The sequence below is a fragment of the Rattus norvegicus genome, chromosome 11 (genome assembly GCF_036323735.1).
Source record: "Rattus norvegicus strain BN/NHsdMcwi chromosome 11, GRCr8, whole genome shotgun sequence".
Lineage (NCBI taxonomy): Eukaryota > Metazoa > Chordata > Mammalia > Rodentia > Muridae > Rattus > Rattus norvegicus.
In genome coordinates, this window is record NC_086029.1 from 36003028 (window position 1) to 36028129 (window position 25102).

General features: G+C 35.8%; 1 long non-coding RNA gene and 1 pseudogene across 3 annotated transcripts in view; both read right to left on the bottom strand.

Moving 5' to 3' along the window:
• The window catches only part of LOC120095600 (uncharacterized), an 89219-nt gene that overhangs the window by 49600 nt on the left and 14517 nt on the right, over positions 1-25102 (bottom strand). For all 3 annotated transcript variants that reach the window (XR_010056026.1, XR_005491161.2, XR_010056027.1), the window contains exon 2: positions 13563-13836. This is a non-coding gene — a long non-coding RNA (uncharacterized LOC120095600). The remainder of the gene's footprint in view (positions 1-13562; positions 13837-25102) is intronic.
• Eno1-ps22 (enolase 1, pseudogene 22) lies at positions 22496-24656 on the bottom strand (annotated as a pseudogene).

Here is a 25102-nt window from a genome sequence, read left to right on the forward strand (position 1 = left end):
CAGAGCAAAGCATTCCTGTAAATATGGCCTAGCATCCTTTGGGTGTATGCCCAAGTATGGTAAAGAGAAATCTTAACATATAATTATCCTCAGTTTCCATGAGAAATACTACACAGACTTTCATGTTAGCTGTACAATTCCATTCTCCTAGCAGCTTTGGAAGAGGGTTCCTTTTGCTTCACATACTTGACAACAGAAACTATCCTTAGGTTTACTGATCTTGGCTATTCTGACTAGTGTAAAATGAAATATCAAACAAGTTTCAATTTGCACTTCCCTGATGACTAGAAATGTTAAACATTTCTTAAATGTTTCTCAGCCATTTGTCTTTCTTCTTTTGAACATTCTCTATTTTAATATGTAGTGCATTTTTAATCATGCTATTTTTTGGTACTATTTTATTTATATACATACAGATGCACATATACAAACAAAAAACATGTATGTGATGATCTGAATAGAAATGTCCTTGATTAGATCCATGTGTTTGAATGCTTGAACCATAGGAAGTAACATTTTTAGAAGGTATACCCTTATTGGAGTTGCCACAGCCTTGCTGAAAAAAAAGTGTGTCACTGTGGGAGCAGGCATCAAGGTTTCAGATGCTCAACTCAGTTCTTTCCTGGCTATCATTCTAGCACATGTATGTCTGCATGTTGCCATGTTTTGCACACTGATATAATGGCCTAAACCTCTAAACCAAAAACCAGCTAATTAAATAGTTTTCTTTGTAAGATTGCCATGGTTCTGGTGTTTCTTCACAGCAATAAAACCTTAACTAATACAATCCCCTATTGTATAAGTAATATGTAAGAGACATTAACACTCTGCAGCCTGGCTCTGTCTAAATGATGATGTCTTCTATCATACAGGAGCTTCACTTTCATGAGGTCTAATTTATTAATTATTGATTTCAGCTACTGTCCATATCAACAGGGTACTTTTCAGAAAGTCTTCTCCTCTGCCAATTATTTCAGAGCTATTCTCCAGTTTCTTTTCTATCAGGATTAGTGTGTCTGCTTTATGTTGATGTTCTCAATCCATTTTGAGTTGAGTTTTGGGCAGGGTGATAATATGAAGCTTTTTAGATTCTTGACATGTAATCATTCACTTTAATTAGCATATGAAGCTAAGAATTTCCCTTTTAAAATCTGTGAAGAATTATGTTAAATTTTTGATTTGATGTATATATTTCTTTCAGTAGTATGTCAATTTTTTTCTTATATTAATTCTATCAGTTCATGAACATTGGAAAACTTTACATGTTCTGATAACTTCAAATTCTTTCTTCAAAGACTTAAAGTATTTAATCATATAAGTATTTTACTTCCTTCATTAAAGTTATCCTTAAATATCACTTTGGTGATGAATCTACAAAGTCTGAGACCAAAGACTTAGGATCACTACCTGAAACCAGGAGAAAACTGAATGGCAAGGATATTCAAATAAATATAATCACAATCACTGTCCTTTGATAGTTACAAATAAAATTGTATGATATATTGAAGTCTGACATTCCCCCCTCCAGCATAGACATAGCCATTTTGTTCTATGGACCCCACTACTTCTTATTGTTGCTGTAATATGCCTGATAGTAATTGAAACAGAAAATTAATGATTCAGAGGACTGTCATGCTGACCACATCCCCTGTTAAGTACTTCATGTTCTGTATGAAGTTTGTTAATCTTAAATAAATTACACAAAACTGTATGCCATACTCACCAAGTTCAAGGTTAACATGAACTGTTATATCTAAAATTGCTTGAGTCAAAGCTGACCACTGGGCAATACTTTCTCCAACTACATATGAGGTCATTTTGTGTGTGTGTGTGTGTGTGTGTGTGTGTGTGTGTGTGTGTGTGTATGTGTGTATTTTGTTTATAAGTCTGCCCTGAGAACAGACTGTTAGCAGAGTTAGTTCCCTGCGTCTTTTTGGGGTCCTTTACATTCAGTCTTGAGGTGTGTATTCAATAAACTATTCTTGATTAACTGACATCAGTGTTTATATGGTTTGTGTGACTATTCCTGAACCCCAACATCGTAAACTGAGGTCAAGATTAAGCAGGGTATTCCCATAGTTTCGGTCTGTCTATCATATCATTTCTTCATCTGATGGAATAAAAGTGACATTAAAAGCAAGATTTTTGAAGTTTTTGTTAACTACAAAGCTTGCTTATTGTGAGTGATTAGTTAAATATAGTAACATGAATAACTGACCTATTTTAAGAAATAATTTTCTCAGGTTTTTTCTCTTATGATTGAAAAAATTTGAAGTCCTATAATTCTGTGGTACAACTGACAGGGTATCCAAACTGTGCTACTAAGAGTCGCATAGTGTTAGTTTCAAAATTGTTCTGCCTTCACCTCACTTATAACATAAAACTTACACAACTAAAATAAGAAAAAGATCTAAGAAATATTTAGAATATTTACTGTCGTGGTTTATTATGCTTTTTCTCTGTGCACTTCCTATTTGTCCATTTTATTTTCTCATTCAATCATACTTTCGTTATGAAATAAAAGTTAAAATTGACTAAGAGGATTTTAACAGTTCTTAAGAGTAACTTTATTTTAAGCAGAGTGATAGCTGATTCCTGCTTCTGCTCTCTGTTATTAATGCATTAATCTCAAGAATAACCATACATTTCTTTTCTACTCTTTTGAAATGGAAATATTTCTAAAGCCTCTTGACAGGGTTGTCTTCTTGAGGAGCCAGGGGCTATCTCTTTGAAATCTAATCTTCAAGAAAGATAACTACACCCAAGGGCTGGAGAGAAGACTCTCTGTCAAAAGCATTTGATATATTTGCAGAAGACCTGGGGCTGTTTTACATCCGGCAGTTCACAACTGCCTGAAACTCCAGTTGCAGGAGACCAGAGCTTTCTCTAAGCATTTTAGGCACCTGTATTCCTGTGGTCATCATACATGCACTCAAACACAAACAGAACACGTAGACATAAGAGATAAATCATTCTTTTAAAAAAAAGTATTTACCCCCTCCACAGGAAGACCAACATAGTCCACAAACCTGAACCCCTGGGAGCTCTCAAAATCTGAGCCACCAATCAACAAAGATACAAGGCCTGGTTTGAGCTTCTCTAACTCTTCTGCAGCAGACAGGCAGATCAGTCTTTGTGGCTGCCCTGTGTATCCTCAGTGGGAGCACATGCATCAAACTGATATACAGGGGGGTTGCCTGTAATAGCAGGAGGTTCCCACTATTTCAGGAGAGGAAAAAAGAGGGGATTCACGGAGGTACTCAGTGAGAGAGGGCCAGGAGGTAAAACAATTAATCAATTGAATAATTAAAATTAAAACAAAAGAGTTACCTTATCTACCTATTCTCATATAAATCTATGAATATAACTTCTCTGAGGACTTATCGATGTTATAAAGTTATTTGCTGTCATTTCAAGGTATATTTTCTTAAGTATAAGGTTATCCAATCTCTACTCATATAAATGTTCTTTCCCGTGTTTCATTACGGCTTACCCGTTCTTTTGACAATTGCTAGTTATAACAGAAGAAAATGTCCTAATGTTTTCAGTTATCTTGTACAGTATGACTCTTTGTTTTAACAAGATATACTTGTTGCTAAGGGAAACACTTAATAGAATTAATCATTGTACTTGCAATAAGATATGACAAAATATTGTGAGGTGTCATTTTCAAAAATAGCCATACCTTGTTATATCATACTTGATCCCCCTGTAGAGAGGATATGTCATGTTTTATGTCTTACCTAGTATCTATTATAAACTGACAAACATGTAACATGTTGCAGCTAAAAAGTAGATTCAAATGATAAGATTAGTTTCTAAGTTGCAGCTTTATATTGTATAGGTAGGTATAGATAGATAAATAGATAGATAGATAGATAGATAGATAGATAGATAGATAGATAGATAGATAGATAGATAGATAGATAGATAGATTGGTGGGTGGGTAGATGAATGTATTACTTGATAGATAGCTAAGCAGGTAGATGGATAATTGATGATCAGTACTACTACAGGTAAAAAGTCTTCCCACAGAGCCATAGATTATTTCACAAATTCTAGGATTATAAAGGGAAAACCACATTTTTATTGTTGGTCAAGGGAGTCCAAGCAAGTACCAAACATTATAGCCTATCGTATTGGCCTCAGAACATGAAGGTAAGTCCCTACTTCTAAAGACGCAGTGCATATGAAAAAGAATCCATTCCTTTGAGGACAAGATTTCATTGTACAGGCACATGCTATAAGAGCTTCCAAAGAAGAAAACCAATCAATGATCCTACCCAGTCATGCCACAAACCAAAGGCCACATTACTGTTATTGCAAATTATCCCTACCTGCAACAGTGGCACATATTTTGGTACTAATCAAAAGGTTTCAAACAGAACATATGCTCCTCTCAATAAGGAATGGTTCATACCTGATAATACAAAGCTACACAACTATCTGTGAAAAGTGAAGTTACAGATTCTAGAACAGACATTAATAACCCCCTTCCTAAACAAGTATAATTCCTAACTGCATTCTGTTATCTTATATTTACAGCAGCAGAAGTGTTTAGAAAGCACATCTGATCAAAGAAGTATCTTTTTGCATACCCAGGTGAATCTTACAGAAAGCTACCACAGGTAAAAAAAAAAAAGCAAAAAAGCAAAAAACAACTGAGTGAAAGATGAAATTGCTATATGTGCAACACAATTCTTATATCTAGGCATAGGGAGCATTGCAGAAAAGGGGAGAGAGGGGTTGTATGAATGAGACAATGAGGTATCTGATGACAGATCTTTATCTATGGAAGGAAAACTGGACCTTTGAAATTTCAACAGAATCATTGCCTAATGAGACCTGAAGAATATTGCCATCACTTGGCACTTTACCCAAGAATATGAATTAAGAATACATCATATATGACAACCATAGATGAAGAATAACAGGGTATTAATGACTGTTGATAGAATTCTTCCCAAGGGATGAGTTTCTTCCATAGCATATATATATATATAAATATATATATATATATGTATATATGTATATGTATATATATATGTGTGTGTGTATGTATATATATATATATGTATAGTATATATGTATGATGTAGATATGGATATTTGTATAGATACATTATGTCAAATATAATAATATATTTATATTCTGTTCAATAGAAAATTTACATATATATACATATATATATACATGTGTGTGTGTGTGTTTGTGTGTGTGTGTGTGTGTGTGTGTGTGTATTAAAGAATAAGATTCCAGGAATTAGAAAGGAAATAAGACAAATGAGCAGACAAATGCAAAGGAGAGGCACAGTGATGTAATATAGTACACATAAAATTTAAGAACAAGCTTAATTAAAACATTAAATTATGTGTAACTATATTCCAGAAAGGCATATTTCTAAGACCCTTCTGTTGTATGAGTTTTCTCCAGTTATTTTGAATTTGTGAATATAGAATATAATTGTATCTTAATAAGATCAGATCCTTGTTAAGTGTGTGCAGCCTCTAATGCTGCATCTCCAGAACAAAGGGTAATAAAATGAGAGAGATCAGACATTTTAAAAAATTATCTCCTCATGTGTAGTTCCCTCTTCTCCCTTACTCCTTCATTTATCCCAATGTAATTCTCCATGTGATTTGTTTTTAATTTTTCTCTGCACGCTATGCCTGAACTTATCTGACATGTCCTATCATTTCCATCTTCAGTTATAATGTATTCTATTATGAAACAATTTGATTTCTATGCTCAGATTTACTGGCATGGTGCTTTTTGGAACTTCTAAACGTACGATTATACCAGTGCATGTAGAGCCCAATATTTAACTTTGTTTTGAACCTATAGTTTCTGAGCAATAGAGCAACCTCTGTGTATTATTCTGTGTTTTTGCTTGTGACGAATAATTGTGAAATAGTAATTCTTCAGTCTTCCTCAATTAGATATTGATGTGAATTATTAATGAGTTGTCTATTGTCTCTAATTAAAATTTATTCATTTTTGCAGTAGTCGGTAGGAGAAAGGGCTCTTTATTCGGAAGTCTCCAAACTTTACTAATTATGAAGATAAAAATTTCCCAACAAAAAATATGATGTACTTATTTAATTAGATTGTGTTTATGCCTGGAAGTGAATAACTTATAAAATGGCTTATAACATCACTTTTATGGTTTCAGTTTTGCTCTCTGAAATGAGCTTTTTATCTTTGTCTACTAACTACAGAAAAATAGTTTATGGAAGCACAAAAATGGATGCAACCCGCACACAATATATGAAAGAAATTTCTTAGTGTCACTTTGTCATAGACCTTGCCTATTTATGAGCTACAATTTTAGTTATGCTTCAGCTCTGTAAATACCAGAAAACCGATAAGTGACATTTGTCCACAGAAAAGTTGTTTTGGGTCTAGACATGTGTTTGAATGCATTTAAAATTTTATTTTTGGAATTGGGAATTCAGTCAGTTGGTGGAGTGTATGCTAGACAATCTCTCTAAATGGAAATATGACATTTACCACCAAGAATCACCTGAATTGAAAGTGTTGTTCTTTTCAATGCTCTTGGCACATGTTTGACTGGCTTCTGTAAACTACGGTGTGATGATTTTATTTGTGAATTTACTGAAATAAAGCAGTGGCACTTAAAATATTTAATTTCAATAGGTAATTACAATTTAAAAAATGCGACCAGTGAACTCAGAGGTACAGTGGTGTAAAGCACACCGTAATTCATTAGTTAAAAGTTCCCAGGGACTAAACCACTACCCAAAGACTATAATGGACTGACCTATGACTCCAACTGCATATTTAGCAGAGGGCGGCCTTGTTGGGCAACAATGGAAGGAGAAGCGCTTGGTCCTGCCAAGGCTGGGTCCCCAGTGTAGGGGAATGACAGGGGTGTGAAGGGGGAGTAGTTAGAGAGGGGAATACCCTTATAGAAGAAGGTGAGGGGGATCAGATACGGGGTTTATGTCCAGGAAACCAGGAAAGGGAAAACATTTGAATGTAAAAAATCCAATAAAAAATAAAAAAGTTTTAACTTAATATTTTTAGTATTTAATAACTGTATATTTTCTTCTACAAGCTTAAACAATTATAAAGGATAAAGTAAAAAATAACAAAAAATAAGAGCCAATGCAAAACAATTAAAAGTGCAGCTCCTATGAACTATGATGTGAATAGTAAACTTCTTTTAGCTTCAAAGAAAATGTAAAGCTGTTGCACATGAGCTAAAAGGACTAGAATACTTTTGTTTCACTTATCATTTCAGAATTAATGTTAAAAGACTATAGATGTGGCTTTTCGAACTGGTTATGTTATCAACTGTCTTTTGGTTTATATATGGAAAATAATGAAATAATACAAACATGATAAAATACATGAAGGTATCAGTAAAATGTTTGATAAAAATGATTTACTTGTAAAGTTGTATATTATCTGCTCCCAACAAAAAAAAAGACTTTTATTGCAACAACCACTAGTTATGTTATATTCTACAGCCCTTTCTGAGAAAACACTTCAGTCTTAATACCACTACTAGTTTTGATTTGAATGTCAAAACTTCTTCCAGGTGCCAGTGTTGAATATTTGGTTCTCAGCTCTTAATACTGTGTGGGAACTTTGTCTTCCCTTTCCTGGAGTTTCGAGAGAGAAAGTTACTAGGGGCAATGCTAGAAAATCTATAACATGGGTCAACTGTGTGTTCTCCATCTGCTTCTTGATTGTGAATTCAATGTGAACAGCCATGTTCCTGCTCCTCCCACCTAGCTTCCTTTATCAGTTGCTGTATCTTCCCCACCATGCTGGATGGTATCTTTCTCCAGTTGTAAACCAGCATCAATTCTTTATTACTTAACTTAATTTGATAAGGAGGGTACTTTATCACAATGATAGATTATAAATAAGGCACTACTATTCCATTACCCAGTTTGATTTTCTGTGTACATTTATAAACGATGTGAACCTTTGTTTTCCTTGAGTAAACCAAGATTCAAAGTTGCTTATGTTTTCTATTAATTCAGTGACAACACCAGGTCAGAATTGGGATCCTCTGTTCAATACACTTGCTGAATAGAGTTCATGGATTAAGGTTACTTTTATATTAATCCCTAATTTTCTTTTAGACACTTCTTTTACTCTTGCACATAGTCTCTCTTCTTGTTCCTTTCCTTCCCTTCCTTTCTTTTCCCAGACATTCTAGTGGCATAGGTTCATTATAGTAAAGAATTCTATGCCCTGAGCAGGACACCAAATAAACCAACAAATGAAAAGAGCTTCTTTCTTTCACAAGAGTTTATACAAAGTATATATATATATATATATATATATATATATATATATATATATATATATATATATTGCTAGCTTACTAAAATGGAGTGGATCTTTGAAGTATACTTCTATCAGATCTCTTTTGTTGTTGTTGTTCCTTTAGCAGCACACAAGTCTTTAGGACTTTCCATTCATAAATTGGAAGCTTACCTGGGTAGGGTCTTGTCTTGACTTCACAATTCCCTTCTTTAGAATTCAGGTTAATTTCATTATATCCTTGAGGACAAGCCTTACCAGCAACATTTTTCTCCTTGTACATTTTTTATTTGAATTAATTATTTTTTCTTTTTTTCTGTCTCATTTGTTTTCTTTAATTATAGTTCTATGTAACAATAATTAAAGATGATCAAGTAGCAAAATCATTATTGGGATTTCTTAAAACTGCTACATAAAAGAAATTAAGCCATTACTTTAGATTTAGTCTCAAGATATTTCTTGGAATATAGATGTAAATTCACTACAACTTTTGCCAAAATATCAGTAGAATGGTTCATAATGCAGCTGCGATTATTTTTTTCCTATAAACTCTATTCAACTGAGCAACCATAATCCATACACCTTTCAAGAGCAATGTTTCCCAAGTTCTTGCTAAGCTGGTCATTGACCTTTGTGTCTAGTATTCAGACACTATCTTAGTTAAGTTCAAAACTCTTCTATATCCCCCCAAACCAATATGCTTCTTCCTGTTTCCCTTCCCCTTCTCCTTCCTTCCCCTTCTCCTTCCTTCCCCTTCTCCTTCCTTCCCCTTCTTCTTCTTCTTCTTCTTCTTCTTCTTCTTCTTCTTCTTCTTCTTCTTCTTCTTCTTCTTCTTCTTCTTCTTCTTCTTCTTCTCCTTCCTTTCCCTCCTCCTCCTCCTCCTCCTTCTGATATTTGTGCTAAAAGTTTTCTGCTTTAAACTCTTTTTTAAATTCAGTTACATTCCAGATGTTGCCACCCTCTCACTTCCCGATCCCACAGTTTCTCAACCCATTTTTTCTCTCCCTTGCCTCCAAGCTGGTGCTATTCCCTCACCAGGCTTTCCTCTCCCCTGGAGCTTCAAATATCTCCAAGGTTCAGTTCATCTTCTCCCACTGATGACAGAGCAGGTATTCCTCTATCCATGTGCCAAGGGCCTCTGTATATGCTCCTGCTTGGTGGCTCAATCTCTGGAAACATCCTGGGGTCTGGGTTAGTTGAGACTGCTGGTCTTCATATGGAATCAAGCTCCCCTTCAGCTTCTTCGATCCTTACCCTAATTCAACCATAGTGGTCCTCAACTTCGCTCCAATAGTTGGATATAAGTATCTGCATCTGTCTCAGTCAGCTGCAGCTAAGGCTTCTGAGAGGACAGCCCTGTCAGTCTCCTGTCTGTAAGCACAGCAAGCATCAGTAATAGTGTTAGGGCTTGGCCCTCCCCCATGAGATGGATAAAAAATTGGGCCAGTCATTGGACTGCCTTTGCTTCAGTCTCATCTCCATTTTTATCCCTTCAGTTATTTTAGACAGGAACAATCCTGGGTCAGAACTTTTGAATGTGTGTTAGTAACCCTAACCCTAAACTTGAGGCCCTATCTATCTGTAGGATAGAGAGGCTCAGAAGAAAGGCAGTTCAGTTGGGCCAGTTCAGTAGAGTTCATGTAATGCTCTTGAGTTCAGTTGAGGTCAAATTCATGCAGTCTGATGCAATTAAGTTGAATGGAGGGGAGATTTGTGATGCAGTTCAGTTGAATGCAGTGGAGATCAATTGAATTCAATTGAATCAAATTCAATTTTGGTCTATTAGTGGAGTTTGTGCAGTTCAGGTCTGCAGTGGAAATTGAAACCACAGAATAAAAAGGAGCCAGAAGATTAGAAAACATTGCCAAAACAAACAAGCAGAGCAATTCAGTGAGAAGCAGAGAGAAGCCAGTTTGTATAAGCCAACTTAAAGAGCTGTTTAGAAAGGAACTGCTGAGTTAAACCAGCCAGCCAGAGTTAAGAAACACCTAGAAAGGATGAGATTATTCAGTGGCAAGCCTCTAAGATGTCAATTTCATCCAAGTAAATAGGTTACGCTTACTAAAACACACACACACACACACACACACACACACACACACACACACACACACACACGCATCTCTAGAGCTGGAGAAATCGCGGATTCTTTAACATTCATTTAATCTTTTTAATTTATATTTAAATTTATGTGTGATTGTGCGAGTAAGTATGTGTATATATGCACATGATTGCAAAAATCCACAGAGGACAGAGACAGATGTTGCATTCTCTGGAGCTGAAGTTGCAGTTGACTGTGAGGCACAGTACATTGGTCCTCGGGAAGAGAAGTATGAACTCTGAATCACTGAACCAACTATTCTTCCACCTAATTTTTCACAGACAGGATAAAAGCAGGACTCTAGCGATCATGCATAATGGAAAAAGTGGTATTTGAAATAATCTGTACTATTCTCTATCAATAAGAATTTATCCGTTCCAGTGTTTTGAAGAATAGGAAGATTAAGAAGAAACATTAAGCCTTTTGTCACTGCTATATACTGGAATTTTAAGCAATTTTTATGATATAATTTTCTTTATGCCTAGGTCATTCTAATTCCCATTACAGTAGGTCCCTGAATTCCACACCATTAATCTCTGCCATTAATGTCATTATACATGGCACATTAAAGGGTTTCTCTTCCATAGAATCATACATATGTAGGAAAGGACAAATAAAATCTGTTCTCTGTTCCACTATTTTGGCTAAGCCTAAGAATTAACTTAATATAAGACAAATCAAACCAAGGAAAACATACAAATACATTTAACATAAGTTATATAAATCTTCAAAATTTTTTTTAAGAAAGCAATATCTCAGTGACCTAAACAAATATTTTTATTCTGAATTTTCCCGAACAGGAAACTGTAAAAATATAATGAAGCAAAGTGGCCTAAACCTGGGTAGAAACCTGGCTGAGATAATAAGAGTAAATTAATTTCTCTCAGCCTCAACTCTCCTGCTGGAGATAAGAATGAGACTATATTATTAGTATTATATGAACTAGCTGTGCATATGAAGATTTTCTCTCCCTTAAGTAGAATAAAATTAAAACTAAATTTCCTGTAATGTTCCTATTTTTGTATGCATTACTTCAAGATATTTGTTATGTCACAACTACCAGTTTTGGGTAAAAGGTTTCTTCAGCATAAAATCTAGTAGATGTAGCATAGGGATATTGAAGTCTCTTTGGGCTCTACTTACCAATGCATTTTATATTTCATAACAATCAATGTATCATGCAGTAGACTATGGAATTACTTTTTTATTCATGACTGACAAGGCAGACATATTTTAGTACAAAATAATGTAGTTTCTATACATGAATATCATAATCATATTAAATGGTATGAAAACTAGATTCTAAGTTAGATATACATGTGGACATTTTAATTCTGTAGTGAGTAATGAGGAATACAGCAATATTTCAGACAACTTTATTTTCTTCTTTACAGTTTACAGAGATCTGGTTCATGTTTATCATTTGTTTTTATGTAAAAGAGATAGTGTAAAATATACCAGTGATCATACAATACTTATAGTTTCCTTTAAAGTTAGGCAGAAAGGGCACAAGGACCATCTGAAGAGCCTTTTTAAAATGAGTCTCTGAAAACAATTTATAAAATACAAAATTTTCATTTGCTAAAAGTTGTTTATAACTCACAGACACAATCAGGTTTTCTTTGGAGTTTTAAATATTGACTCATTAGCTTGCTTGAATTTTGGCATAAATATTTAAACTAAAACATGCTAACAAATTTTATTTTACTTACATATGAAAATATTCTTTCCATAATATGTAATTTTAGAAAAAAATACTTTTTTTCTGATCTGCGATTGCTTTAGATATGCTAGAAAATGTGTACAAACCAATTAAGAAACCACTAGCATGTTTATTTTAAATATGACAAGTATCACTTTGAGGTAAATGACATCATCATTATTTAAATGATGTTAAGTATTTGAATACAAAATTGAACATGGGCATAGATATCACTAAGTATCTGAAAGTCTTAGTACACTGGATTTAGATGTAACCATAAAAGGACCAGAATGGAGACGCAGTAGAAATTACCACAATTACTTTATCTGGCATGGCATGTCTTTTTCTTTACATTTGCTTCTCTTTCTGTTAAATCCTCACATTTAAAATCTTTTCTTTACTTTATTGAATTCTTGTTGATTCTTTGTGAATCTCACATCATGCACCCTACTACTCATTTGCCTGTCTCTTCAAACTCACCCTTCGCCTTTGCAACCTTCCCTGCCAAAAAGAAATCTCATTGTGAAAGCGGTAGTGTGTCACCATCTTAAAAAAAAAACACACTGTTAAATTCATGAAAAGGGAAAAAATCATTAATTAGAATTTCATGGAAGGGGAAAGTATGGATTTCTTCCTGTTTGGGAAGAGTTAGAGAAAATATTTGCAGACTTCAAATATAGCATGGCGTTGCTCACTGCTTCTAATTATTCAGCAAATCGTGGACTCAACATAGTTTCAGAACATGGAATTGAATCATCACATTTCACAGCCATTTATATTTAGCCTCATTGCTGATTATGTTATCTTTCTTACAAATTACCATGATTACGTCTGAGCATTTGAGATATGAGAATTTCTTTTCTACTTTTAGTATGGGGATTAGAATAATTTCTACTTGAAAATTACGCATAATGATGTTGATAAGATCTGATTATCTAACATACTTATTTCTTGCTAGTTAGAGCCTGGACCATTATATGATCTGATGAGACTTTAATTAGAATTACACTTATCTCAGCAACAAAGGACTTCTATATAGGCAGCTTATGAAAATTGGGTATTGTGTATATATTTAACATTACAAATATTTGAATTATGAAAATATTTCTTGCTTTTCTGGGTCTAATGTTAAAATTTTGTCAATGAAATAAAACAGAAGTAAGTCTACTCACATACTGTTAACAAAAAAAATCTCTGGAACCAAACGTCTACTTTTAATACTAACTCACATATATTAACATTGTGATGAAAGTGAAAAGAAGAATGTATTATTCACAAATTTTACTAGTCATAGTTAAAAAAATTGTTACTATTGTAGAATCTAATTTCTCCTATTACCTGATCAATTTTTTAAAGCATTGAACTGAAGTCTGAGACCCTTGTGGCTAAATTTGGGAATGAATTGAAGAAGTTGAAAGGGAGAGTGACACTATAGGAAGACGAACAGTCTCAACTAACCTGGACCTCTGACATCTCTCAGACACTGAGCCACCAACCAGGTAGCAAGCATGAGTTGGTCTAAGGCCCCTGGACATGAAGAGAGCAGAGGACTGCTGGGTCTGTCCTCAGAGGGAGACGATGAAGCTAACTCTTTAGAGATTGGAGCCACCAGGGAGTGGGCAAGCCTGGCACAGAGGGAGGAGCAGGAGACATCCTCTTGGACATTGGTGAGAGGAAGAATGGGATGAGCAACTGTGGATGGACGCATTGGGAAGAAGGACCAATGGCTGGACTGTAAAAAATAAAAGAATATAAAAAGATTAAAATTAAGTAGCAGATATTTAGTTTATGTTTTCATTGTTTATGAAAAATAAAATAAATATTTGATTATATTTAAGATTTCTTTTATAGATTCTAATTTAATGCCACGATTTCATAGCTAGATATTTGACCTGCTCATAAAGAATTTTGTTAGATATCTATATTTTATCCAAATATTTGAATAGAGGTATTTGGTTGTTTGTTATATTAATAAGTCTAAATACTTTGCATTAAAATGAGAATGTGGAATATCTCAGACTTACTCTTAAAAGAATTAAAATGTCTTTTATCTGATTGAAATATTTAATTACTTTGTTTTATAAATAAAAATTTATTTGCATAATTAATATATTTTAAATATGTAACAGCAAAAATGTACAGAAAATACAATTTTCAAGAGCTGGATTATCATTACAAATCAATTTCTTTTAAAATAGCATTCCATTCAGTATCTTTCAAAATAACTTAATTGTCTTTTTCTTCTTACTAAATAATAATGTATATTCAGAAATAAGCTGTTTCTGGGATAGAAGAAAAGGTCAAATGAATATGTATCTTCCTAGAAGGGTTGGTATGAGCACATCAGGACTTAAATTTACAAAGCCATCAAATGAAAAGGTCTTTTAACAGTATTTATAATTATAGTTTCTTCTAAAAATGAAAGATCAGTAATTTAAGAGAAGAATAAAATGGTAGCTACTTTAACCAGAACATATTTCATTAATATTATTTAAGAATCTACACTTTCACATAGAAAATTTGGAAAGTATAAGGCTTGTAGGATATTTTCTACATAAAGAAGTGTCTGAGAAGTGTAATAACTTAAATGTTTTTGTGTTTGGATAGTTTATAAATCTAAGAAATGTTAGTTTGAAGTGAAATGAATTGTGTTTTATGAAGTGAATAATTTGGAATCAAGAAGAATTACTCTTTTCAGTTTACATATAAATATTACATATATGATTTTATTTTTTAAAAAATATTTTGATGGACAGTAGTAAGTATATACATTCTAATTCATTTAAGTTAGTTTTTTCCATGAAGTAACTTGTTTATGTATCACAGTGTTTTGTAAAGAGAAAGAATAGATTATTCATTAGAGGATGGGTTATTATTGATAATGATGATGGCTGTTATTAATATAGAGTCTAAATAGCCCAATCCTACCTCTCAATCCTAATATTATGCTGCTTTCTACCAATCCCTGAGACTACACTCACATGTAACTACACAGAAGGAAAAAAATTATATTGATAGTACATGAAAAAAATTTCACTGAAGGATCATTTGATGGATGCTCCAGAAATGCATTCTAATCAACAGAGGGGCTTGAACGAAACACAGAAATTGGTAAGAATATTTACTCATAAATGCATAGTGATTCAAACAGAAAATAGTCAGCAACAATGATGAGAAATGTACCAGCAAGGAAGATGTAGTAGACTCGTTCTTATTCCCAAGGGATAAATACAACTAAACTAAGCAGAAAGCAGCAGAGATCATCCCCATGTCCACCATGTTAGAGATCCACATATGTACCTGATGTGCCTTGGGAGATGAGTTTGGAGTGAAAATGATATAGACAAAAGTTCAATGTAATAATACTTTTCACTTACATTGAAAAGAATTTGCCAGTTATTTCCAGTACTTTGCATAGATTCTGGCATAGTGTTCCCTCCTGGCTCCACTCAATAGGGCTCCATGATTCCATGGACTTCTCTCCATACCATAGTATAAGGCAGACTTCCTGTACTCATGCAGAGACTAAACTATAATGATGAACTGAAATCTGAGAGTGGGCATAAGACCACAGTCAGACATGCTCAAGAAGTAGAATAAGGATTCTATTTTTAGTTTATCTGAAACTAGGAGAGCTCTCCAAGACAAAGCCAGTTCTAAGCTGTGTGGACCTTTATAAATTGGTAAAGAAATAGCCAGGACAAAGGTGCATTCTTCTGAGGCAGAAACCGGATTGAAAAGTTATTCACTGCTCTCCCAGCATGTCTTATTTTCATCTGTACCTTCCTGATACTAAAGAGATAAAAAGAAGCATTTTTGTTTATAATTTTATTGATACAAATGCTGTTAGAAATGTCTGTTCATTTCTTCATTAACATATCAGCTTTTTAAATGTTTTACTACGATTTTTTTTCTTTTTTATTATTATGGCAGGTCTTTGAAAGAAATTCAGAGATGAAAATGGAGAAGAGCCTGAGGAAAAGAAGATCTAGCGACAGGCCTAAAGTGGGTTCCAGCTCAAGGGAAGGCCTCCAAGAACAGACAACATTACTGAAGCTATGGGGTGATCACAAAAAGAGACTTACCCTGACTATTTCCCAAGAGAACCAACGGGCAGCTTAAAGAGTCAGATGCAGATCTGTGCATCCAACCAACCAACAGAAGCTGCTGACCCCTCTGGTTGAATTAGGGAAAAGATGGAGGAAGCCAAGGGGGAGGGCAATCCTATAGGAGGACCAGCAGTCTCAATTAAACTAGACACCTTCGATTTCTTAGATACTGGATCATCAATCAGGCAGCATAAACTAGCTGAGATGAGGCCTCAAATGCATATACAGCTGAGGGCGCTCGGGTCTGAGTTCAGTCAGCGAAGATGCAACTAATCTTCAAAAGACTGGAGGCCCCAGGAAATTTAGAGGTCTGGTGGGATGGATGGGGTAGGGACATCCTTGTGGAGACAGGTTGTTGGGAGGGAGTGTGAGGGTGGCGGGGAGGAGGCATGGGATGTGGAATTCTTGGGGGTGAGGCATAAACTGAGAAGGAAATAGAATCTGGAGTGTAAAAATAATCAATCGATCAATCAATCAAATAGAAGAAAAAAAGAAATCTATTAGGGTTTACAGTTAAAACCCTTTTTGATATATTTTAGTAAATATCTGTTTCTGAAGAAAGTAGAATAAATTTGAATACATTAGCTCCAATTTGTATTTATAACAAAATAATGGAAACACTGATTAAAAGCATGGCTATGCATTACATATAGTATTTTATTCACTATGATATTTGTTGAAGTTTTTCTTTTCACCACAAGTTTATCCTAGTCTTTTTAGAATACCATCCAGAAATTTTATTTCACTTGACAATAGTAAAATATATTTTAAGGGAATTAGAATATCCCTTAGTAACATGTAGTAGTACAGTGTGGTATGTACGGTGGTTACTATTGACTGCCAATTGGGCAGGACAAAGGATCGTTTAGTAGACACATTTTTGGGTATTTACTTGAGATATTCTAGATTTAATCATTTTTGGGTAGGAAGAGAGATGCCCAGTATGGTTGTTACCAGTTGTTAGTAGAGATCTCAGACTGAAGCAAAAGTAAACTGTGAGCTGAGAAAAAAAAGTCCACTACATATCTATTTCCTAAATGCAGATGGATTAGCAATGTGTCATAACACCCTTCCATAAACTTGTATTATTGACTATATCCCTTGTGGGCAAGCTAAAATAAATTTCACTGTCTTGAAGAAAGAGAAATATGTGAAGTGTTCTAATATAATCAATGAAAACAGTTTCAGATATAAAAGTCTATTGTCAAATAGAGTGCTTAGTGTGATAAACCTGACCATGTGTTAATAGGTCTTTGAAACTAGTTTGAAAAAGGAATATGGAACAATTTGGAGAATTAGAATAGAAAGCCCGAGGATACTGCTAAAGCTGGTCTTCAATAAAAATAAGGGAAGAATGCCCACATATACATGGAAGCTGAATAATGCTCTACTCAATGATAACCTGGTCAAGGAAGAAATAAAGAGAGAAATTAAAGACTTCTTAGAACTTAATGAAAATGAAGGTACAACATACTCAAACTTATGGGACACAATGAAAGCTGTGCTAAGAGGAAAACTCATAGCTCTGAGTGCCTGCAGGAAGAAACAGGAGAGAGCATATATCAGCAGCTTGACACCACACCTAAAAGCTCTAGAACAAAAAGAAGCAAATAGACCCAGGAGGAGTAGAAGGCAGGAAATAATCAAACTCAGAGCTGAAATCAATGAAAGTAAAAACAGAAAGGACTATACAAAGAATCAACAGAACCAAAAGCTGGTTTTTTGAGAAAGTCAACAAGATAGATAAACCCTTAGCCAGACTAACCAGAGGACACAGAGAGTGTGTCCAAATTAACAAAATCAGAAATGAAAAGGGAAACACAACAACAGAGACAGAGGAAATTAAAAAAAAAATCATCAGATCCTACTACAAAAGCCTATATTCAACAAAACTTGAAAATCTGCGGGAAATGGACAATTTCCTAGACAGATAAAAGGTACCGAAGTTAAATCAGGAACAGATAAATCATTTAAACAACCCCAAAACTCCTAATGAAATAGAAACAGTCATTAAAGGTCTCCCAACCAAAAAGAGCCCAGGTCCAGACAGGTTCAGTGCAGAATTCTATCAGACATTCATAGAAGACCTCATACCAATACTATCCAAACTATTCCACAAAATTGAAATAGATGGAGCACTACCAAATTCCTTCTACGAAGCCACAATTACTCTTATACCTAAACCACACAAAGACCCAACAAAGAAAGAGAACTTCAGACCAATTTCCCTTATGAATATCGACGCAAAAATACTCAATAAAATTCTGGCAAACCGAATCCAAGAACACATCAAAACAATCATCCATCATGATCAAGTAGGCTTCATCCCAGGGATGCAGGGATGGTTTAATATATGGAAAACTATCAAAGTAATCCACTACATAAACAAACTGAAAGTTAAAAACCATATGATCATTTCATTAGATGCAGAGAAAGCATTTGACAAAATTCAACACCCCTTCATGATAAAAGTCCTCGAAAGAGCAGGAATTCAAGGCCCATATCTAAACATAGTAAAAGCCATATACGGCCAACCAGTAGCTAACATTAAACCAAATGGAGAGAAACTTGAAGCAATCCCACTGAAAATCATGGACTAGACAAGGCTGCCCACTCTACCTATTCAATATAGTTCTCGAAGTTCTAGCCAGAGCAATCAGACAACAGAAGGAGATCAAAGGGATACAGATTGGAAAGGAAGAAGTCAAAATATCACTATTTGCAGATGATATGATAGTATATTTAAGTGATCCCAAAAGTTCCACCAGAGAACTACTAAAACTGATAAACACCTTCAGCAAAGTGGCTGGGTATAAAATTAACTCAAATAAATCAGTAGCCTTCCTCTACACAAAAGAGAAACAAGCAGAGAAAGAAATTAGGGAAACGACACCCTTCATACTAGTCCCAAATAATATAAAATACCTCCATTGTTGCAGGAGGGCGGTAATGGGGGGAGGATGGAGAGGGGAAAACTCATATAGAAGGGGAGGGGGAGAGGCTAGGGAATGTTTGCCTGGAAACTGGGAAAGATAATAACAATTGAAATGTAAATAAGAAATAACCAATTTAATAAAGATGGAGAAAAGGAAAGGAAGGAAGGAAGGAAGGAAGGAAGGAAAGAAAGAAAGAAAGAAAGAAAGAAAGAAAGAAAGAAAGAAAGAAAGGAAGGAAGGAAGGAAGAAAGACCGAGGATGCAAAACATGTGAATAATGGTTCAATTTGGAGAAAGGTGAGAAGGCTATAGTACCATAGGAAATACCTATCATTAAGGCATGTTTCTTCGAGGTATATATGATGTTATCCACGTGAATTTCTGGCAAGGAATGTGACCACCATTTATATATGTTCTAACAACTTGAGTGACATTGACTGAACTCAAGAGTAGTAGACTAATTTGTAGAGTGGAAATTATTTTAAATCAAAATAGCACTCGGGATGAGTAATGGTTAAGGTAATTAAACAGCATACATATCTAAAACTTCTTCCTTATTCTCAAAATTGTGTGTGTGTTTATGTGTGTGTGTGTGTTTGTTATATTTGTAGCTGTGCATGTATATATGCATGCATGAAGGTCAGAGGAACATGTTGAGTGTCTTGCTCTATAACTCTGTACTTATTCCTTTGAGATAAAGTCTCTCAGTGAACCAGACATTCAATATATTCAAGCTAAGCTGCTTTGGCAGGAAGTTGTAATTCACAAATCATCTTCCTGTCTCCTACATTCTACTCCCCAGTGCTGAGATTATAGGAGTGCACAGCCATGCTTTATAACTTTATGTGTATGCTGAGAATCAAAGTTCATATGCTTCTGCTTGAGCATTAATCACTCATATCCACTAAGCCATTTCTCTCCAGGCCACAAGGAGGAAATTTAAAGTAATAGAAAAGACAGGTGATGAGAAAGACACTGGGACTATTAAAGAGACATTAGCATTATTAACGAGAAACTTCCTGCTCTTCTCTGCAACATGAAGGTCTCTCTGAGATTACACCTAGTGAATGACTCATGCTGTGAAAATACAAGTAAACTTTAACAGAGTTTAAACTGAGAAATGCTTCTAAAAGGGATTCTTGGTTTGAACAACCACCCTTAATTTTTTTTTCCAAATCGCCCTCCCGAAGGATAGATGAACAGACACAACTGTAATCCAAGGAAAGATTATTAATCATATCAGAACAGAATGTGGCAGCTAAATCCCTATTTATATAGTCTACTGCCATGTTAGTTGAAACAGTAGTGGGATGTAGTTTTGTACTACAGTTCTTGATGGCAGGCGAGAAGAATACATAGATGACAGTTTTTGATTTTTGAAGTTGATGACTGGCCGTTTTGTGACTCAGAGAAGGCTAAACCTAAGAGCAATGGAGACCTCCAGGTGTTAGAGATACCCAGTACAATGGTATGTTTGACAAAGTTCTGAGCATGAACTAGCGTCAGGCCAAAAGTGAGGCAAGTGGCAAAGCTGGAGAGAAGTAGCTGTCCCAATTCTTTAGAATTTTTACTTCCTTATGGAGGCCTGGGTTGAAATGGAACTGGAAAACTCAGGGTCTATGCTGCTATGCTTTTTCAGTCTTACTTTGGTCTAACTGTTTCTTTCCATTCTCTAATACTTCCATTTGATTTTTCGATTGTCCTTGTGTTTTATTGTTGGAATAGATGGCATGATAACAGCAACTCTTTTTAAGGAAAATATTCAGTTGGGGGCTGGTTTACAGTTCAGAGGTGTAGCCCATTGCCATCACGGAAGGAAGCATGGTGGCAGGCAGGAAGACATGGAGCTGACAAAGGAGCCTAGAGCTTTACATCTGGATCTTTAAGCAGTAGGAAAGAAGATACACTGAACTTTGGGTGTTGGAAACTTCAAAGCCAACCCTTAGTGACACACTTTCTACAAGGCCTTACCATCTCCTACAAGGTCACGTCTTTTAACAGTGAGACTCATTTTGGGCTTATAAGGACCATTTTTTTTTCAAAACAACAAATATATGTCACTGTATTTATGAGTATATATTACTTGATTTTCTGTTTTTGTGTTTATAAAAGTAGGAGAAGGAAGAAAAAGGTTATGAGAAAAAAGGTAACTGAAGTAATGGGCTCTGACAATTGCTGATTATCTATACTTGTCATAAACTTGTCTGTTGCGTATCTACTCTTGATTGTTAATTCATATGGGAAGTCACAGTTCACTGTAGGAGACATCATTGGTTTAATGTGTATATTATGAGTGAGACAAGTTTTTTTTTCTTTTTTTTCTTTTTTTTTTTTTTTTTTTTTTTGCAAACTGTGCTACAGTCCCTTGTTTTTTCAACAAACTTAGTTCCCATCCTCGACAATTGCATAAAGGCTTGCTGTCACCTAAACAGCTAACTTCATTCATATTATCTTTTAGATATTTTATAGGCTGATATCACATAATACTAGCCACTTCAATGATTTTATATAATAGAGTTAATAGATGTTTTGATCAATGCTAATAATATTCCCTAATAGAACAGGTCATTTTTAATTAACTCTATAAGAATATATTCTGAATAACCCAGTGTTATAAGAATATAGAAGGATATACAGTCTATGCCTTGCTCTGACTTGATTAGTTTCAGAAAGAATTTATATAAAAGTAAAGCAAAGTTTAAAGAATAAATTAATGACCCAGGTCTTTTGAAATTCTTTTATTTTATTGGGTATTTTATTCATTTGCATTTCAAATGTTATCCTCTTTCCTGGCTTCTCTGAAAACTCCCTATCCCATCCCCACTCCCCCTGCTTCTATGAGCGTGCTCCCCCACCCACATACCCACTCCTACATCACCTTCCTGGCTTTCCCCTATACTGGGGCATCGAGCCTCCACAGAACCAAAGGCCTCTTCTCCCATTGAATTTCTTTATCAGCAAAAACAGCCTTCATTCTTGTCGAACCACAGAACCAAAGGCCTCTTCTCTTATTGAAATTCTTTGTTTTTTTTTTGGGGGGGGGGGCTTCTTCGACTTTTATATTTGCATGTAAACCACTGGGGGAGTCTTGATGGTGTGGGCACCCTAGAGATTAGGCAGGAGTTCTGAGGGCTCCAGACACTGGCTGAAAGTCAGGTGACAGAAACCATGATTCAGACTGATCACATGATTACAAAGCTAGGGCTCCAGCAGGGCTCCAAGGGGTCAGCGGTGAATATCTAAGGAAGCAGTGACATGGGAGGGGCAAGCACTGGGCCAGCCTTGAGCCACCTGGATGACATCAGGGACAGAAGGTCTGGTAGCTCCAGGGATCTCCGGTCCATGCCTTACTTGGCCGAGGGGTTCCTGAAGGACCTGCCAGCAAACTTGGCTTTGCTGCCCAGCTCCTCCTCGATTCTAAGAATCTGATTTTACTTGGCCAAGGAGCTTAGATCAACAGATGGTACCAGTCTTGATCTGCCCAGTGCAGAGCCCCACCACCAGGTCAGCAATGAAAGTGTCCTCAGTCTCCCCAGATCGATGGGACACCATACACCCCAGCCATTGGACTGGGCCAACTTACACGCCTGCGGAGACTCGGTTACAGAGCCAATCTGTTTCACTTTGAGCAGGAGGCAGTTGCAGGACTTCTTGCCTGCAGCCTTGGTGATCCGCTCAGGGTTGGTCACTGTGAGGTCATCCTCCACCACTTGGATGCCTGCCAGGCATCCCAGTCGTCCTGGTCAAAGGGATCTTCAATGGACACCACTGGGTAGTCCTTGATGAAGGACTTATACAGGTCGGCCAGCTCGTCATCTGGAGACTTGAAGTCCAGGTCATACTTGCCAGCCCTGTAGAACTCGGAGGCAGCCACATCCATGCCGATGACAACTGGTCAGTGTAGCCGGCCTTTGCAATGGCAGACTTGAGCAGCTCCAGTGCTCCTTTGTTCTCCAGGATGTTAGGTGCGAATCCACCCTCATCACCCACATTGGTGGCGTCTTTCCCGTACTTCTCCTTGATGACTTTCTTCAGGTTGTGGTAAACCTCTGCTTTAATGCACGTGGCTTCCCGGAAAGAGGATGCCCCCACAGGCAGGATCATGAACTCTTGCACCCCCAACTTGTTGCCAGCCTGAGAACCGCCGTTGATCACATTGAAAGCTGGGATGGGCAGGATGACTTCAGGGTTGCCGGCCAAGTCTGCAATGTGACGGTAAAGGGGCACCCCTTTCTCCACGGCACCAGCCTTGCAGACAGCCAGGGACACTCCCAGGATGGCGTTTGCACCAAACTTAGATCTATTCTCCGTGCCGTCCATCTCGATCATCAGCAGGTCAATCCTCTCCTGCTCCACAACATTTAGTTTCTTGCTAACCAGAGCAGGTGCAATAGTGATATTGATGTGCTCGACAGCCTTTGAGACACCCTTCCCCATGAAGCGGGTCTTATCATTGTCTTGGAGTTCTGGGACCTCGTAGATGCCAGTGGATGCACCGCTGGGCACCGCAGCACGGAAGAGACCTTTCGTGGTGAAGAGATCCACCTCAATGGTGGGATTCCCACGTGAGTCAAAGATCTCTCTGGCATGGATCTTGAGAATGGACATGGTGAAGTTCTGGCAGTAGGATCGCTGCGGAGGAAGAAAAGAGGGTCCTGTAGACATGGGAGTCTTAAGGACAGACATGAGCCTGACTCTGTACCGGAGCAGCACTCGAAATTCTTTATAAGCAAAAAAGTCTTCATTCTGGTAGAAGGCATATTGTATTTACAGGTGTCTAAGATTTCAAAAATATTCATAAGAAATAACCTTATTGAATATTTTACTAATTCCAGCTTTAATGTCAGTATCTTAACCTAAGGGAAAATATGAACCTCATTTAAAATGTCCCATTTTGTACTGAATATATTTACAGATAACCTACCCACATTTTACATTATAAGAAAACAGATTTTCTCTTTTTATTCCTTTTGTATATGTTACCTAAGAAATCTAATCTACTAAGATTAGAAATGTACCTGAAGTCAAAAGCAAAAGCTAACTTCTCGTAAAGTTAAAAGTTTAAAGTTATTTGGCAAGTTTCCAGGGCAATTGTAACCCAGCTACAATTCAGTAATCCATGATATTCTATTTTCCAGTGAGTTCATCCCAATTCTAAATGTGTTGCTGAACTGATAGTGAGAACTACATGGAGAACACTTGCTAGCCTCCAACTACCTCTGACAGAATGCCTTATATTTCAGTTTTTCACAGCCAATAAGCCAGAGTTAAATAATGAGGTTTCCATTCGTCTTTCTGGAAAATTGGGAAATGTCCTGCAGTTCTAGGAAGAAGAATGAGGCACAGCCTCATGGGAAATGCAAGTCCTGTCATAGCTAATGCCGCATGTGTGAACACATCAACTCTTACCATGGCCATAGTCTGAGGTTTTCATCCAAAATTTAAAATAATAAAGCTGACAAAAAGTTTTCAAAAATATTATACAGAAATCCATTATCTTATTAGATCTCTAGATAGCTCATTTATAAGTTAATATATATTTTTTGACATTTTATTTCACTTTAGTACTCTATTTGTATTTAAAAATTCATTGTACATAAGACAATATTCACCAAGGTTACTGTGACATTTGTTGCCCTTTAAAAAAATATCGGTTCAACTATCACTTTAATTATATTAAATGTTTTTGGTTAACTGGTAATTTTTATGAGAAAGAAGAAGGAATAAATATGAAAAAAATGCCTACATTTCTATTTTTAAAGATTTTAGGAGAAAAATATCTTATTTGAGATGACATTCATTGTTAGAAATCTGAGAGTGAAATCAACTGCTGTGTAATAGATTGAACATTATGTTCCATATAGTAGATATCAATGATGTTGAATGGACAATTTTTAGCTCACTTCTAAGTGTCAAATATGTGTTATCTGAGCTTCCAGAGAAGAATTTTGTCT